Source organism: Hipposideros armiger, unplaced genomic scaffold (genome assembly GCF_001890085.2).
Source record: "Hipposideros armiger isolate ML-2016 unplaced genomic scaffold, ASM189008v1 scaffold_229, whole genome shotgun sequence".
NCBI lineage: Eukaryota > Metazoa > Chordata > Mammalia > Chiroptera > Hipposideridae > Hipposideros > Hipposideros armiger.
In genome coordinates, this window is record NW_017731579.1 from 1,807,400 (window position 1) to 1,825,547 (window position 18,148).

General features: G+C 39.1%; 1 protein-coding gene across 1 annotated transcript in view; it reads right to left on the reverse strand.

Moving 5' to 3' along the window:
• The window catches only part of TAFA2 (TAFA chemokine like family member 2), a 403,585-nt gene extending 389,845 nt beyond the window's left edge, over positions 1-13,740 (reverse strand). The window contains exon 1 of the mRNA XM_019654741.1: positions 12,246-13,740. The gene's annotated coding sequence lies outside the window, so the exon portion shown is untranslated. The remainder of the gene's footprint in view (positions 1-12,245) is intronic.
• Positions 13,741-18,148: the final 4,408 nt, after the last annotated feature.

The following is an 18,148-nucleotide window of genomic DNA, read 5'->3' on the forward strand; positions in this document are numbered from 1 at the left end:
AAAAAAAAAAAAGCCTTGATGGAAATTTCTTATTCCTGGATAGAATTTTTACAAGACCAAGGGGAAATTCTGGTGTGGCACCAGGCATTTTTCTTTCCTCTACAGTCTGGCTTCAGTTCCTTGCAATTTTATCTCTTTGTTCCCCGAGAACTACAATGGATTTATTCTTTGTCTAACTTCTTACCTCTCTCAAAGGTCAAGGATTTCCTCTTTGTATAAAAAATGCTAGTTAGAACAAACTTCCCTTCTGACCTCTATTTTCTCCCTTTCACTCCATCTGACCCCCTATCTAATTCCTCTTCCCATTTATATCCTACAAAATGCTAACCTTCTCAATCGCTGACTGCCAGTTTTTCAGTCTGGTTTTTTCTTTCATTTCACTCCAGTCTGCCATACCATCTATCCAATGAACTTGAAGATTTCACAAAATACAAAGTGAAGCATGAGTCACCAACTTTGAAGTCCACTTTAAAGACTAGATGTAACCAGCTGCTAGGAAAAGATACTAGGCAAGGAAAACCATAGTGTACCCAGTCTTTCTAGATGTATAACATGGACTTTGCTCCAAGGTGAAATTCACCAATATACAATTTTAATTCTGATTGATTTTGAAAATCTTTCAGTACTATACAGTCTATAAATTTTTCATTAATCTCATATTAGGGATTGAGTTGGGGAAGAAAAATAGATCTATGTTTTTCAATAAGTTCCACAGTAGCCCTAGCTCAATAACCTTAGATCTTCAGTATACTCAGTGTTTCTGGAAAATACAGGGAAAAACCAGGTCCATTCAACTCAAAGCTTGTCTTTTGACTAATTGAAGAGTTCCAAAAATATGTTTTATACTTCAAAGAGTGAAGACATCATATGCAAGGGTTTTCAGAAACTTTTTAAGCATATAGGAATGCTAATACATATAGTTTAATGCAATCTTTTTTTGTTTGTTTTTTTTTTTGTTTTTGTTTTTTTGTTTTTTTACACTGAGCCATCCTGCTACCTGTTGGCAGCTCAGCGGCTGCTCAGCTCGGGCTGACTCGAACCACTGTTGCTCAGAGCTCAAACCCTTGAGCGAGCTCTTAACCAACTGAGCCACTTGGCCGGCCCTAAATGCAATCTTTTAAAATAAAGGCAATGCAAAAATTCAACTTTTAAGTTTTTAATGATCTAATGAGTTGCTTTTTGTTTGTTTGTTTTATAATACACATGGTTTCCCTTAATAATCAAATGTAGTCAAAGAGTTTTAATTTTATAAAACCTTCGATGGCAGCTGGCACTTAAAAGCTATACTTGATCCAAAGGGACTAAAATAAAATCAATAAATACTTGAATGCATACTATCTGTACTAAACAGCATATAAAATTAGAATACCAATAATTTTCAACATCATTAAAGCCAAGAACAATGGTTTCACAGTCAAAAGTTTTCCTGAAGGTGAAAAAAGCAAATCTGGTTCATGATAAATTATGAAAATGGTAATTATGTAGATAAGAATAAATGGTTTTAAATTCCCTAATGAATGATGAGTCAAGTCACTGACAAGAGCAATCAAAATATATTTCATATGTGATTAGCAACACTTAAATTTGACATTGACAAATATTATTTATTTATACAACAGTAGAATCACAAGCATATGTAGTCTCTAAACCTCCAGGTTACAATAAGTTGTGAAAAGAATGGAAATATCAGTCAGCAAGCTTATTTTATATTTGTCCTTGATGTTCTGCTTAGAATGTAAGTATTTTTTAATGCTAAAAATACCTGTCAGGTGTAGGTCAAAATAAATAGCCTCACAGTCCTCTCCTTCTTTCTTTCTCGCTCTCTCCCCCCACCCAATAAATTATCTCTGCCTTTCTCTCTCGCTCATACACATACACACACACACACACACACACACACACAATACATACACACTCAATTAGACAGAATAAATGACAATGCTTCACAGAACACTTCCTGACACATTGAAGAAATATGTAAAAAGACTTTTTTTTTTAAGATTTTATTGGGGAATTGGGGGAGGGAACAGCATTGGGGAATTGGGTAAGGGGAACAGACAAGTTGCTGTCCTTTTGTTCTTCAGTCTAATTGTGGAGGATGTCGCTTCACTGGCCCATGTTGGTATTATCATTGCGCTCTTCCCGGGTGAGGCAGTCACTCGCCAGCCATTGGACAGCAGCTCATGGCAGCTCATGGCAGCTCATGGCGGCTCACGAACGCTCACACCAGCTGCTCACCAGCCCCACTGCAGCCTACGCCGTCGCCAGCAACTCACGGCAGCCCAGCTCCAGGTTGAGCTGTTGTTCACCATCTTAGCTGTAGAGGGCGGTGTCACTGGCCCTCATGTGGGATCCAAACAGGAGCCCTGCTGCTCAGAGCTGGCGTCCTTAGCCAACTCTTAACCAGCGCACCAGTTGGCTGGCCCGCAAAAAGACATTTTATCAATATCAACTCTTGCTCATCTTCCCATTAAATTTATTAAGTACCTATTATGTTCCAGACACTAGGCTAAGAGCTGGGAATTGATAGAAACATGATACACATGGTTCTTCCTCATAGAGTTTACAGTCTAACAGACTTAGTAAAATGAATCCACATCATTATTCAGCTATGAGCAAACTATTCTAATATAACAAAAATTTCTAAGCACCTAAAAGAAATAAATTGAGAAAGCTTTAATAGTATTACTATTGCAAACTATATTAATCATACAACTTGCAAGAAAACAAATTGCTTCACTCCCTCAGACTGAAATGTCTAAATCTAACCTCATTTATAAATAATATGCCAGCATAAGAAACATAAGCATTTCCAGGGCATTGCTAAAACTGACAACAAAATATTTCACCTAGTGAGCTGAGCTTGTGACATGAGGCCCAGGTCATACCACAGTAGAACAGAGTCACAAACCTGGTTATGACACTTGGTATTAGTGAAACTGGTTTGGCAGGAAGTTGGGGGGTAGAGGGTGGGATGAAATGCTAATACTACATAAAGAAGTATAACTCCCTAAATAATGTTATTATGTCTTCAATCTTAAAGAGACCACTTTTGGAAAGGTATTTAGAATTAGCAGACCAAGAAGGAGAAGGAGAGGGAGACAAGAAATATTCACTTTGAAGTTGTAAACCCAACAAACACACAAGGAAAAACGTCTTTTTTTTTTTCGAGTCTACCCTCCTACTTACTCATAAAAACTAAGTAGAACAAAAATCTAGACATTATGACCAAAATTTTGATGTCCTAAAAGGAAGCAACTATTGATGAAACTCCAAAAATGATTTCAGGAGCTAAAACTGGTGTTGTATAAGAGACTATATCCATATATAATATAATGCCTTAGTTATTAAATAAACTTACTTCTTCAGATGGTAGGAAGTAAATCAAACTTGCATTAATATGTGAAGAACAGACAATTTCTGATTAATGGTTTGGAGTAAAAATATGTCTTCGAAACAGAACGCTAGAAAAATAAGCAAAATGCTTATAAATTCTGTGCTCAGATTAAAGAGCCTTTGAGAAAAGTGTTTGCAGTCAGTGGACAGGTTTGGGCTGCTCACTACAGGAAGAAACCTGTCACAGATATAAGAGTTGAAGGCCTCCCATCTTTCCACATGCATAGAATGAAATTCAGTGTTGAAAAAACTCTCTAAAGCCTTGAGACTCAAACTGTAGACCACAGGCCAACAGCTTTTGCTTCAACCAGCAGCACATTAGAACTGCAGGACCTCAGATCCCATTCCAGAAACTGTATTTTAGCAAAATTCCCCCAGATGATTTGTGTGCATGTACAAGTTTAAAAAGCACTGATCTAAAGGAGTAAGGCATTATAGAACTATACAGCCCATTCCAAATACCTGGAATAAATGTAAACTTCTGAATTCCCAGCATTATCTCTTAAACCTTACAAGATGCCACCAACCTCAAGGTAAGTTCAGCATCAACTGTACGAGTCGACAGGAAGAAAACTAAATACAGGAGTGAGATTAAGCCACTCCTTGTATATCATTCAGCTGCTCCAGCTGAGCCCTTTGCTGGCAACCACCCGGACTCCAGATACCAAAGGGGTTGGAGGATTATGGTTAGAGATGACAGAGGGCAGGCATACCCCTATCTCCCTACTAGCTGTCCTTTCATATCCCTCTGTCAACAGTGACAGCTCATGCCCCTTATCTTGTATATGGCCTACAGATATGTCTGTTGGCCCGCACAGTATTTTAACTTTGAATTCAATACCATCATTTATAAATCTAAAACTTACACGTCAAAAAATCTGCACATCTAACGTCCTCCACAACTAGACTGAAGAACAAAAGGACAGCAACTTGTCTGTTCCCCTTCCCCCAATTCCCCAGCGCTGTCCCCATCCCCTCAATTCCCCAATAAAAATCTTTTTAAAAAAATCTGCACATCTAAGTTCTCTATAAATCATAAAATCTGGCAACACCAGACCCTCATTCTGGCATGGCAACAAGTAGAGTCAAGGCTCAAGCTGTCCCGCTCAGATGTTGGCCAGAATCTCCACCACTCCTTATGGTCTCCCCAACATTAGCTGAGGCTGAGTGTCCGTTGCTATTTGTCATCTTCCATTTGGTCTGCTTTACATATTCACATTCTCAGCCTGATCCCTACAGGTGTTTGCATTTGCAACCCTTTTAAGAGGCTCTAGGGAATATCATGTCACTGATCTCAAGTCATTCAGCCTAAATGAACTTATTCTTTCATGTGTATAATTCAGAAAAAAGGAGATACTGTTTGTGTCACCCTCAGTTAAAGCATACACCTTGTGAGTTGGAATCAATCCACTGAATTACATACTACCTCACCTTAAATATATACTATGCTATTTGTCTATACAACTCATTCCAACTCCAACATTTTAAGTATTCCTTTTCAGAACAGTACTTCAGTTATAAACAAGAATTAGTACCAAGAGTAGACACAGCACAATACATTTTTGAACATTCTTCCTAATTCTTTTCAGAACTTCAAGTAATATACCAAAATGGTAAATCCCATGAGGACAGTTGTCTTTGTCTTTTCTATTTACTGAGATACTCCAAGCACCTAGCAAGTGCTCAGTAAATATTTATTGAATAAATGAATGAATTTCCCAAGAATTATAAATTCTCAAAAATTCATACACAGATTTTGAATGAATGTGTTTAATTATAAACAGATATATGTCAAGTATTCATTTGCTAGCCTAGTTCTACTTGGGTTGATTAAAAAAAAAACATTTTATTTCAGTGACTATGAAAACTGGCAATAGAGAAAAGATGTGGAAGCCTAACAAGCCTAAGACTCATGGCCTATCACAACTTGTTTTGCAATAAACCAGCATCATACAAACTAGGCAAAATGGCTAAACTAAATTATAAGATTTAATCTGATTCAATTTTATGTCCCCAAGTCTATAGTCTTTAGTCATCACCATAATCACCATCATCATCCCAATCTCACAAACCAGGGCAACTTTTACAGATACCTCATTGAAAAGCATTTATGGCACATTTACTGATATGCCAAACACTATGAGCTAGATTCTAACTAAAAGGTATGTCTTGCAATACTATTCTTATACCTCCCATGGCATGATGCTTAGTAGGTCTGAACACAGGAAAAAAAGAAAGCTACATTTTTTTTTTTAAGCTGAGCCATCCTGCTACCTGTTGGCAGCTCAGCGGCTGCTCAGCTCGGGCTGGACTCGAACCCCTGTTGCTCAGAGCTCAAACTCTTGAGCGAGCTCTTAACCAACTGAGCCACTTGGCCGGCCCCTGAAAGCTACATTTTTAATTGTCTTGAAACCTTGACTAAAAAACATACTGAGAAACTGAGGCACAGAGAAATAAAATGATTTTCTTGTGGTTACATGGATATTTATTGGTAGAACTACAAAAGCAGAACTCTGGCCACTGTACCACATTGGTTTTATAAGAATCATTTTCGAACTTTATCTGCTATCCAAAATGCAAGCCCATGAATTTCCACCACTCAACAAATGGTGTGATTAGCAAACACATCATCAAGTAGCAAAGTCTAAATTTTGACCCAATTTTGGTATATTTATAAACACACCAACAATCTACATGGTATTTGCAATAATGTTAAATATGTATCTTAGCAGGAAGCTACTGTGATAGAACATTTCAAGAACTAAAGCTGAAAAAAAATAGGTTAAAAATGTTCCTTGAACTTAAAACTGCCCCAAATGGTTTTATGGAGTATGAGATTGCAATGCCCTTTCACTTGGCCCTTAGCCTTTAGATTGCCTGACTGAACTACCTCCTTTCTCCTTACTCACCATAAAAGAACTGAAGTTAGAGCCATTTCACTCAATTCGACTCAACTTTCTGAAGAAAACACAAACAAAAGCAGGACCAAGTCACTGACACTAATACGTCCGATGGCCATTCTAAAAAAGAATTTACTGAACTCTCCAGCACCCACAAATTGAGTATGTCATTCACCATACACCTATAACAAGGTAAAACTAAGAAAAATGATAACAACCAGGTTTGTCCACCTTAAATGAATTTACAACTGTCCATAAACTAATACAAGTGAAAACATAAGTGTGTATGTTGTTTTCCTCAAATGACCTTTATTGGCCATTTCTGAATTCTTGACTGATCTGAGCAGTCACACATTCCTTACCCTGGTACATAAAGCTCTGTCATTCAAGGAGACCAGGTTTTAGAGCTGTAGGAAAACTTCCCTCTCAAAGAATAGACTCTAAGTTTCTGTGTCCTATTACTAGGTTGAGGTTTTGTTATTAAGATCCCTATGACCACATAACCCCTTTTCAGTTCCCCACTTTTGTTTACTCCAAGCCATGAAGACAAAGAATATGAAGCTACAAGAAAGACTAGAACAAATAACACATCTCGCTTTTCTCAGGTAGATGGTCTTTTTCAAAACAGAGCAGGAGAGAGTAAGCCTATTTCCTTCCTCCAATATTTAAGAAGCATTCTCATTGGAATCTCCAAGGACATTGAAAAGGAAAAACTCAGCCAGAATCAAATAAAATGATGCACAGTTTTTACATATAGACAATAATTTTGAAAGATGATTTTTTTATACCAGAGAGAATCTGTCGCCTCATAGCCTAGGCCATTGTCTTGAAAACTTCGATTCCAAATTACAAATACACTTTTCCAAAAATCTGTCATAGTGCCTACTATGGATACTTTCATAAATGTGTTTATCAAGAGCTGCCTAATCCACTACAGAAAGCCAAAGTGTTACTCTGTATTAGTAAACTCAACAGAAAGCTCCATATGAAGCAACAGGAGGCCATAGGCAATTAACACTGTAAATTGAAAGGTTTCGAATCTTTGCATGACCTTTAAAGTTCAACGCAGTTGCCCATTCACATGCATGCAGCTATACAGTGACTGGTGGGGAAAAAAAACCAACATAAAAATATTCAGCAAAACAAACCTTGCATTCATCAAAAGCCACTTTGCACTCTCCAGGCTTATGTGAAGAGTTAGCTTTACATAGCACAAGGAGATAAAAGAGCAAAGGAGACTTGTTTGGCTGCTTGTCCCCATTTTGTCAAAGCACTAAATTCAGCCTACCACCATAATTGTTAAGAATGCAACATTATCATACTATCCAATCTCTCTGTAAAGAGTTTCAAAAACCTACTGTATAAAAGAAGCAATATAAATATAAATTTAATGACTATGCTTGTGCTATTGCTAGGAGAAAGGGACATGTACCTTCACTAACTGGCCATTTCAGAGGAAATCATGAAACAGTTACAGCTACCATGGAGTAATTTAGGAGACTGAAGGAAATGATTAAAAGAGCTTTATCTAATAAAAGCTATAAGCTATAAGCTCTGATTCCTTAGTTGTCTCTCATACCCCATATGGATCACTGTGAACAAAATGGAATGTTCTCCTTATAGCTAATCTATTCACCATTCTTCTGAATCCCAAATAACCTGATTTTTCCCATGGTCATAACAATCAATTGCTTAAATAAGCAAGGTTGTCCCTGATGATTTCAGAGACAATCTTGCGTATCATTTATAGCACAGGATGAAATCCAACATATACATGTGGTATACACATTGGAAGTGGGTGGGTTTTGGAAATCTAACATAAATTTGGAGTATACTATCAATATGTTTCTGGAAAATTTGTAGATACATTTGTAAACCAGAATAGTATGCTCTAATGTAACGCATGGTTTATGTTTTGACTGTGAAGGCGCATATTTAATAAAGACAGCATACAGACACACTTAGTGTTTAAAATGTGTTGAAATTCCCAGTCATAGTGTCAATAAACATATCCCAAAGCACCCCCACGTAAAAGACAAATTGATTTTTTTTTTTTGCATTTGTAGCCTAACAAATAAAATATCTCCAAAAGAAAAACTAAAGAGAAAAATATACTGCATGTAACACTGGCTCAAACAGTAAAACTCAATTACAAATGACCTTGTTAACCATGGATACAGTTGCTATAGGTCAAATCATGTAAAATAGGGGGAAAAAAAGGTAGACTTTTAAAAGTTGTTCTTGCCCCTTTCAATACAAAACCAGTATTTTACATGGGTGCCATTGAAAGCATTTGTATGTATGGCTGCATGTGCATATATATGGATAGATACAGAGATTAGATAGGTGTTGCAGAGAAATGTATTTAACAAGTACTTTTCTTCACACCCTAATAAGTCTAACAATTCCTCTTAAAATTCCTGTTAAGAAGTAGAGGACAAGAATTGTTAGTTATATTTCATTGACAAGGACACTAAAATCACTGTGCCAAATGGATAGACTCAGACTTCCTAAAAATTACCCAATAAATCCAGTGGTCAACAACTAATAAAACAAAAACTTCTAGGTTTCTGTTTGCTAAGCCCACCTTTCCATCTCCCGTTTCAGACTGTGCTCCAAACCTATATATAGTAAAACTGTTCTCTAAAAAGACGTATGGTAAATCATTGTAAAATTACCCCTCCTCTTCCAGTGGTATAGTTCAATATGCTCCAAGTACTGTAGTTCAAAATAAAGTTAACCAAAGAATTTTTTAACAAAATGGCAAATTCATTGTATTTCATCGTATCAAAAAAAAAATCAATGCTTCATAAGCAAGATTTATCGTGTGCAATACTGTGTAAGTACGTGGAACAGGTGAGGTTGATTTAGCTGGTTTGGCCCTCATATTTAGCAGCATCTGTGTTGTGTTTCTTGTCTTTGTTTTGATGGAGACCTACTAATAACAGGTTGATGAATTACATTTGTAAATGTCAGGCATAGATCAAAGGGGGCTATGTTAGATGCTTATTTTACTAACTCATGGTTCTTCACTGAGAAAACAAAACTGCATTGCACAGAAAATTTCTTCATTTTTACTCAAATCTTTAATGAACAAAACAGCTGCAGAATAATGTGACTTAATGAGGCATCCCTAATAAAATACTGAAGAAGTAAAAGCAGGGGCACTGAACTGTTTGCACTCTGGTTTGTTTCATCTTCTCAAATAGATTAGAAACAACTGATGACACTTTAGAACATTCCTAGTTTAAGACAAGCATTAGAAAGGCAAATGTTCATCAGTTTGCAGCCACAGCTGAACTTAGGCAGACTGACTACCTTTTATTAGGGCCCATAATAAGAAATGCCTGGAAAACGCTGGAGCGACACCTCTTACTCTACCTATATAGGGCAATTCATAACCTGAAGTTAGTGATAAATCTACCCGAAAATGCACTTTCAACATTTCAATGTTCAAAAACACATCGTAAAAGGATCATTATTAAAATACTATATTAAGGATACTGGATCCACGACCACTAAAATTTTCTAATAATATGCAAAGCAATTTTTATAAAATCTTCTATCACCCCCTAAATTTCATCACTGTATACATTTTTTAAAAAGTAGCAGAGGCCATGTCTAAAAACAGACCTTTTTACAGCTGTGTCATCACATTTTATAACTTGGTGGTTGGTAAATACTATAATGCAGTCCCAAAGCAATACCTATCATTTTTTACATAGATCTATGGGCATCTCAATGAATCTTCATTCTCCAATTTGTCACTGTTAAAACAGCCAATATTTTTCAGATTCAAAAATCACACAAACCCAGAAACCTCAGATTCCCCTTTAGCACAACTTGTAGCACTATAGGTGTTCGTTCTAATGTCAAGGTTTGTGGTTCTTCTTTAAGAGACATATATCACAGCACTATATTAATATGTAAGTTTAAGAACCCTAACCTACAAAATTTTATTAAAGGCAAGAAAAGAATGAAAGTCTTAACCTCAAAAATTGCCCAATAAAAAGCAACACACTAAAACTGTGCTCTGCCTCTGAAGTCACCATGCCTAAGCACTCAGTTGGCGTGACACTGCTCTCATAGCATTGTATCTATAAATAATGCAATTCCATTATTTTCATTGAAAATTTTAAAAAATCAAAATATAATAAGCTCCAGTGTGGTTACTGATGGCCTTTCAATGGCTACTGATGGCTTTAAAAATTAGACTCTAAAGAGGTCAATATGCAAACAATTGACTCAGGATGAGATCCAGAAGAGAATAAAGTAAGAAGAGAAAATTAAAATTTAATGTGTCTGGTCATTTTTAAGGCTCTTCGGTTCCAAACCTGAAATGGTAAAAGATTCACCAGCCTGAAAGTAGACGTGGAAATGCAGAATGGCTGTAAATACAACTCATCTGAATGCTCTGGTGTTTAAAGGCTTTAGTGTTTTCAGCTTCCTCTGCTAGTTATTGCCATTTAGCACTTCACACAGAAATCTTAATTACTCAATTGTCTTAACCCACATTGCCTAATAGAGCAGTTTGATTGTGTTAATTGATAACAGTCAGAGGCGTTGCCGTCTCAAACAATCTTGTTGAGGAAGACAGAAACCAGATAATTATCATTCAGTCAATAGTTCTTGAAACTCATCCTGTCCTGAGTGAAGGACTCTTGTACGCCGACAGCTTTGGGGTACTTTTCACAGTAAAGGTTGCATAGAGGTTTGTTTTTGTTTTGTTTTTTCAAAAAACGATTTCTGCAAAATTCAAGAGGGTGATCAAACACTCACAATGGGAAGCTGTCTTCTGTCTTATTGCCACAAACCAAACTCACCCAGCACCAGCCAAGAGAGGCTAGCTAGCCACTGTGTTGACTACACATTTGATTCCAAACGCTTCAGGCAATTGTTTTAACACTCGGTCCGGAAGGGGAATACTGAGTGGGAACGCGTCGCGTCTACTCGGGGGCTCTGCAAGCGCCCAGTTCCTTTTCAAGCGGAGACTAGATAGCTCAGCCTGCAGTTCTAGGAGAAATAGGGTGACGGATCTCAAACTTTCCTTTACAAAGGTAGCATCTGGAAATAACACGTTCCCCGCTGGCAAGTGCAGATCAGTGACCTAAAGAAAACACCCCTTGGCAGGAACCAGGCCTTTTGGAACAGAAGGGGGAAGGGACAGCAAAGCAGTGGAGCGGAAAAACCGTGTACTATTGGCAAAATTTGGGGGGCATCTACCCAGAAAGAAATGAAAAACTATTAGTTTCTCGAAACTGTTCTTTTTCTGAGTGCTGTTCGTAAAACGATCCTTTTCCTACAGCTCTCCTGTAGTAGCCTTTATTAAAGCTTTATTTCATTCAGTAATAAAGCGTCCGGTTCCCAAATCTAAGTAAACCTTTAAATGGACGAGGCTCCCGAACTTATCAAGATGATTCTTGACGAAAATAGTTAGAGATGGAGAAATCGATAGCCTCATCGAAACGCCCACCGACAGGCCCGAGAATTAACTAATCAGAAGTGGACAGAAAGTAGAGATTTCACAAAGGCGACCTGACACATCTCATTGATTTTCCTTTGAACGCGACCCCCCAACTCCTAATTAGGAGTCCAAAATGGTTACCAACCAGGATGGGTTCGGTTGAGGGGTCGAATTAAAACCCAATGTAATCATCGGTTGGGTCGCTTGCTGTGTTGGGAGAAATGGAGCAGAGAAGAGTGGGAGGGCACTGCTCTCGGAACCTCTGATCCCCCCTCGGCGTCCCTCCACCCCCGCCCTTATTCTAACCGCCCAGGAGGGAGATGCTGGCTAATCCTTCGCATCTGCTTTCACCTCTCTCCTTCCTCTGGCGAGCCCCGTACAGCCCCCGACCCCCGGGGAGGGGAGGCCTTCCGAGCCCCGGGTACTCCAGCAGCCACCCGAGTCCCCAGCGCCCGCGGGTCGCGGCAGGCGCGGCTCGCACCTACCTGCAGCCCGGCTTCCTGGTGGCGGCAACACCTAGCGATGCTCCTGCAGCTTCCGCGGGCCCGCGCCAGCCTTATCGCTCTTGCATTGCATCCGAGATGCCAATCCGCCGTCCCTGTTCAGGGGCATAGGGAACCGAAGTCCGGTGGTGTGTGCTCCCGGAGAGCGTGTGAGTGAGGTCCGGAGCGTGCGTGTGTGTGCGCGCGCGCTGGTGTGTTTCCTCCTCCGATGGCAAAGAGGGTTCAGGAATCTCTTGGTATTTAAATTGGAATCCCCTTACAGTGAGTGGAAGGGGGAGCGCGTGAGCCTCCTTCTCTTTTCCCCCCTTTTTATTCCAGTGTCAAAGTAATCAAAAGAATTGTTTATTGAGGATAAGCCGAAGTCCCGTAGCCCTTGCAGCGCCCGCGGTCGCCCGCTGTCCTCTCCGGATGCGCGCGGTGCGCTCAGCTCCCCGCTGCGAGAATCAAGGCGGTCCTGCAGCAATTACCGCTTATTCCAGCTCTGATTTGTTTGCTTTTAACGCCGAACGCAGACTTTTCCTCTCGCCTCACGTTGTCTCTCCCTCTCACACACGCTCACACATCCTCGGTTCCCGGTCTCCCGCCCTCCCGTTTGCTCTCTGGGGAAAGGCAATTGGACGGAACGATTCACCTTCAGGAGAGCAGCCTCGGCCTCGTACTTCACCCGCTCCCTGGCTCTCGCAGGTCCCGGGTCTCCAATGTGGAGGAGTTGTTGAAGAGGTTCGGGGCAGGAAGGAAGAGAGGCTCTGAGCTCCGCTGTCCTCCGTCCGCAAGACGCCTCAATTCCTCGGCTCAGGTGCCCGTGGTCCCGCTTTTAGCAGATAGGTCCCAGCTGATGCCCTCTCAGAGACTTTGCGCCGAGTCCAATTAGCAGCAACTCCGGGCCAGCTGCAGCCCCTCAATCCCGCCTAGAAGTGCTGCGGGCAGAGCCTCATGCAGGCCAACCGCTGCCCCTCTAGGCATCCTGGGCTGAAGGAAGGGAAATCCGCCGCTGTGTCCCTCTCCCCAGTACGCTGGCACCGTCACCACCGAGAAGGTGTGAGTTGCAACATCCAACACAAGCGAGCAGGTGTTGTCTAAATCACTTGTCTAAAGGCGGGAGGGGAAAAGAGAAGGGGCCGGGGATGGGGCCGAAGGAACAAATCCAGATCACCAGAAGAAAAAAAAAAAAGTAAGCGGTTTAGTAATCAAAGACTCCTCTCCATCTCCCACCCTAAGCGCTGTGCTGTCAAAAGACACTTGGTGGTATCTTTTACAAAGTCGCCGTAAAGGGCAGAAACCCCTGTTCCACCCAGACCCTTATTCCTCCCAGCCTGGCTGTCCAAGGAGTACGGAGTGACTGGCCTCCCTGAATCGTACAAGGAGAACGCAGGGAGAGAATAGATCCCAACACTCCAGGTTGAGTTAAGCAGTAAAATGGGATGGCTGGACCAGGCGACGTTGCCTGTCTCTTTCTCTCTCCCAACAGCCAATTCAGTTAGCCGCCGCAGCTGCTGCTGAGAGCAAACTGCGGTCCTGCAGAAAAAAGACAGCAAAAGATGAAAGGGAGGCAATTGGTATAAAAGCTGGACTATGTCTCCCTCTAGAGGGAGAACCAGGTTAGAAAGCTTTAATAGCTGTAACTAAGATTCCAATTTCTCCACACACATACACACAAAAACAGTATCTGGTTTCAGAGAATTTTGCATTTTTACAAATTCCAACCTCTAATGGATTTAGAGAGACGATTTGCACTGCAGCCCTGTGAAACCAGAGTCTTTGCTAAAGAAATCATGTGCTATTTACAGAAATTTAATAGCAAGACCCTGGAAGGTCATGTCCTTATGGGTTTGGTCAAATTGGGTGTTGGTTTAAGCAGTATGCATATTAGCTCAAACGAAGGGTCTTCTTAGGCACACTTTGATCAGGTTTAGTGATGAGCAAAACCTTAATTTGTGATTAGAAGATTATGCAAAAATGAATAAGTACTAATAATGGATTTAGAAAGAGACAAGAATATCTGAAACAAAGATACAGGATGCTGAACCAGGACATCTTACAGATCCCTTACAACTAGGGATATCTCAGAGTTTTTGCTTTGGAGCCAGTATTCATACCTCTTACTCAACTAGACTAGTAATAGTCAAGGTGACTAAATTCCTCCAGCTCTAAAGTTTGGTGCTTTTAGAGCTCTGATTCACCAAAACCGCTGACAAACTAGGTATCACATTCTCTTTACAGCTATAAAAGAAATACTAGGTACCATATTTACAAAGAAATATGGAATATATGTTTCACTTGTTAGTGATTTTTATCTTAATATGCTTCGTAATTCAGCCATTTTTTATATCTAAAAGACATCAAGTATTTTAAATAGGTCGAGTTGGTTGGTTTAATAAAAGATTTTGGTTTTTTATGTTAGTCAAGTTCAAGCTAGGTCCCATCTACAGCTTTAATATTTAGATTTCGTGAGCTTACTGTTTAAAGTTTGTTTAAAAAATATATAATATGTATTCAAGTTATGATTAAACTTCTTCCCACTCACTCTAAATTGTTAGTCATTCAACTTTAACTTGATAATCTAATTTGGAATAGGCTTAAAGAAATAAAATAATTTATAAGGAAATAACTTAGACTGATTGAAGTCACTTAAAACAAGGAGCCAAAAGTAAATCAAATGAGTTTTTCTATTTCAGCTAATTGTACTATAGTAGATTTGACTCACTCTACCACTTGGCAATCATTTGAGGAAATGGTTTCTTTCAAAAGATTATTGTCATGTGATCAAAGATTTTTATTTTATTCCTCTTACCTAGCAATTTATTTCCCCAGGGAGAAAAGTTTACATTTTAAAACACCCGGCACTATTTCACTACAAATCTTACACTAATTCTCTGTCTGCTATGTTAAGTAGTGGGATAGAATCCAAGCAGGAATAATATTGGAAACCCAAGCTCTGTGTTGGGAGAAATAGCCATTTACAAAGTCACTTTAGAACATTGGCTTGCCTTTCCCACAAGAAATATAAAGCATACATTATAATCCTTCTAGCTTCTAATTCATTAGCTCTCCATGGATTTGGGGAAATCTACAATTTTATCGTATTATCAAAAGTTTATTTCTATTTAAATGTGTGTCATTTTTATCCCTATTTTCCTAATTAAACCCGCTCTATTTTTACAAAAAATTATGAAGAAAAGTTAGTAAAGATAACAAATGTATAAATTAACAGCAAAATATAATAGATTTTCTTACCCAACGTCATATGAAACTAAAATTCTGTAATAACTTTTGTATTTTTCATAAATACCCAGATAAATAATTCCCAATGATTTTTAAATCAAGGTATTCTTATTCCCAGCACCTCCTACACTTGAAAACAAAATCTTTTTTTTCCTTCCAAAAGGAACAAAATGGCAAATATGTCCCTAGTTTAATAGAAATCTTGAGGTGATATTTCTTAGCATCTGTTTATTTAAATTGCCCACTTTCTCCTGTCTAAGCAGTAGAAAATAATTGCTTTGAATGCTGAACTTCAGTGGATTGAAATTCCATGTTCTGAGGGCTTATTAAAATGTCACTCTGGGGCTTCCTTCTTAAAGCTTCCTGGTAGAGGCTTTAAGTGATCTCAACTCCTTATCTCAATTCCTCACAACACCCCATAAAGTAGATGATACAATCCCATTTTACATATGAAAGTTATTGAGACTTCATTTCACCATCACTAAGTGGCAATTCTGGAATTCAAACCAGGTACATACCTAAATTCAAAAACAGTTTTTGGTTTTTATTTGGCTTAGTTTTGGCTTTGATTTTTATTTTTTTCTACCTTCCCCAGCACCACCACTAAGACAAGCTATCTCCGATACTGCATGGAAATGAAAATGATTTACACCTGGATATGGAAAAGTCTTAGCCAGAAGACTTGAGTCCATTAATAACAACAGAGAGAAGTTATTAGTGGCAAAGACAGAAAGGGAAAAAAAAAGTAAATGGCAGCTCCCTTCAGTGTTCTGCCAAGGTGTATGGTATTATAACAAATGAACAAAAAGTTCTGATTCCTAGTGCATAAGTGAAGAAGAGTGCCTCATATAAGCTACTCGGCCCCATTTGTCTCCTCTTGTTTTGTTTCTTTGGTACTAACCAACCTATTTCTATTTTTTCAACAATGCTTCTCCCACTCATCTTTTAAGTGTTTTTCATTTAATTAGGTGAACAAAAGAAAGCACAGAATTCATTCCATATAACCCAAGGTAGCATGTTATTAACTTTTAGTATCCCCATTACATAACATAGTACCTAACATACTATAAATAGCCTATAAATACTTTATGGTCAGTAATCAGGAAACTAAACAGGTCAAGTAGCAGACTGATGCCATGGAAATAAATCAAGAGAACTACTCCACAGAGCCGCATGAGAAAGAACAGAGGCAAAAAAATGTCCTGTAAGTAGCAGGTAGGCAATGGAAAAACCACCCCAAAATGTAGTGGCTTAAAAAAAAAAAAAACATTTATCTAGTTCACACTTCTGTGGACTGGCAATTTGGGTTCAGTTCAGCTAGGTTCAACTGGGCAATTCTGGAGTCAGTTGAGCTTACTTATGTATCGGTGGTCAAGTGGCTCTATAGTGCCTGTATATTACCTGACAAGTGGCTGACTGTAAGCTGGAGTGTTGAGTTGGTAACTAGGCTACATGTCTTGTATCATCTAACAAGCTAGCCTAGCTCTTTCACATGGTGGTGGTCACAGGCTCCCAAGAGTAGCACGAGGCGAAGCCTCAATACACAAGCACTTTTCAAGTCTCTGCTTGCTTCATGTTTGTTCCAGCCCCCTTGGCTATGCAGTTCATCAGGCCCACCCATATTCAAGGGATGAAGAAGGACTTGATCTCTTAATGAGTAGAGCTACCAAAACATTCAAGAACCTGGTTCAGGGAAAGAATGTGTTTTCATTTTTGCAATCTAGTACAGTAGCTGTCCCAGAAGGCTAGCCATTTGCACAGCAGCTTAACCTACCAGGTCTGTAGGCTGGCCTGTGGAAAGCAGAACATTCCCATTACAGATTAAAGGACACCTATCTTGGGTAGGGACAAGAAGCTTGTCCAGGTTATCAGGTCTCTAGCAACTTTTACATGGCAGTGATTGCCATCTTTGGTGCATGGACCTGCCATCATCTATTTTGGTTATTCAGGGACTTTATTTGCTTACTTCCTGATTTTTTTACCATGTTCCAAAGACTTGAAATGAATAATACCTATTATATTGTAAATGGACTTGATTGAAACCCTTAGCACCACTGCACCACATCTGTAAATAATCTCTACCAAGTTAATTCCAACTCATTCATTAAGGCTCAGGACAAGGGTTAGCTCCTCTAAGAAATAATCTGTATTTCTCTTAATCCACTATATTTACTGTTTCTCCTATGAGGTCCCAAATACCTGATACTTCCTTCCATCTTAATACTTATCACATTGTATTGTAATTCACTCATTTTTTATAGATATTTCTCACATCTTTGTTTTCACCTAGTAAAGCTGCAGACATGGATCAATGGATGAATAATCAATGCATCTTAATTCACAGGATTGTGGAATAACATATGGTCACATTTCTTTAAATATACACAATAATGACTTCAAGCCTCTGTCCTGCTGATCACAAGAATTACACTTATCTAAATAAAAGAGTACCAAGTGGCCTCTGGTAATCTTGAAGAATGCTGACATATGTCTATGAAATTAGCCTTCTTCACTGCTGTGTGCATGTATGCACACAGAGACAAGGAGCACAAATGCACTCCTTAAGGTCCATCTTGACCTGCTGACCTTCACAGCCCCACCTGCTTGTTTCTATTTCCTACATTCAGCTGCTTCCATGCACATTTTGGCACTAAGCCCCATTT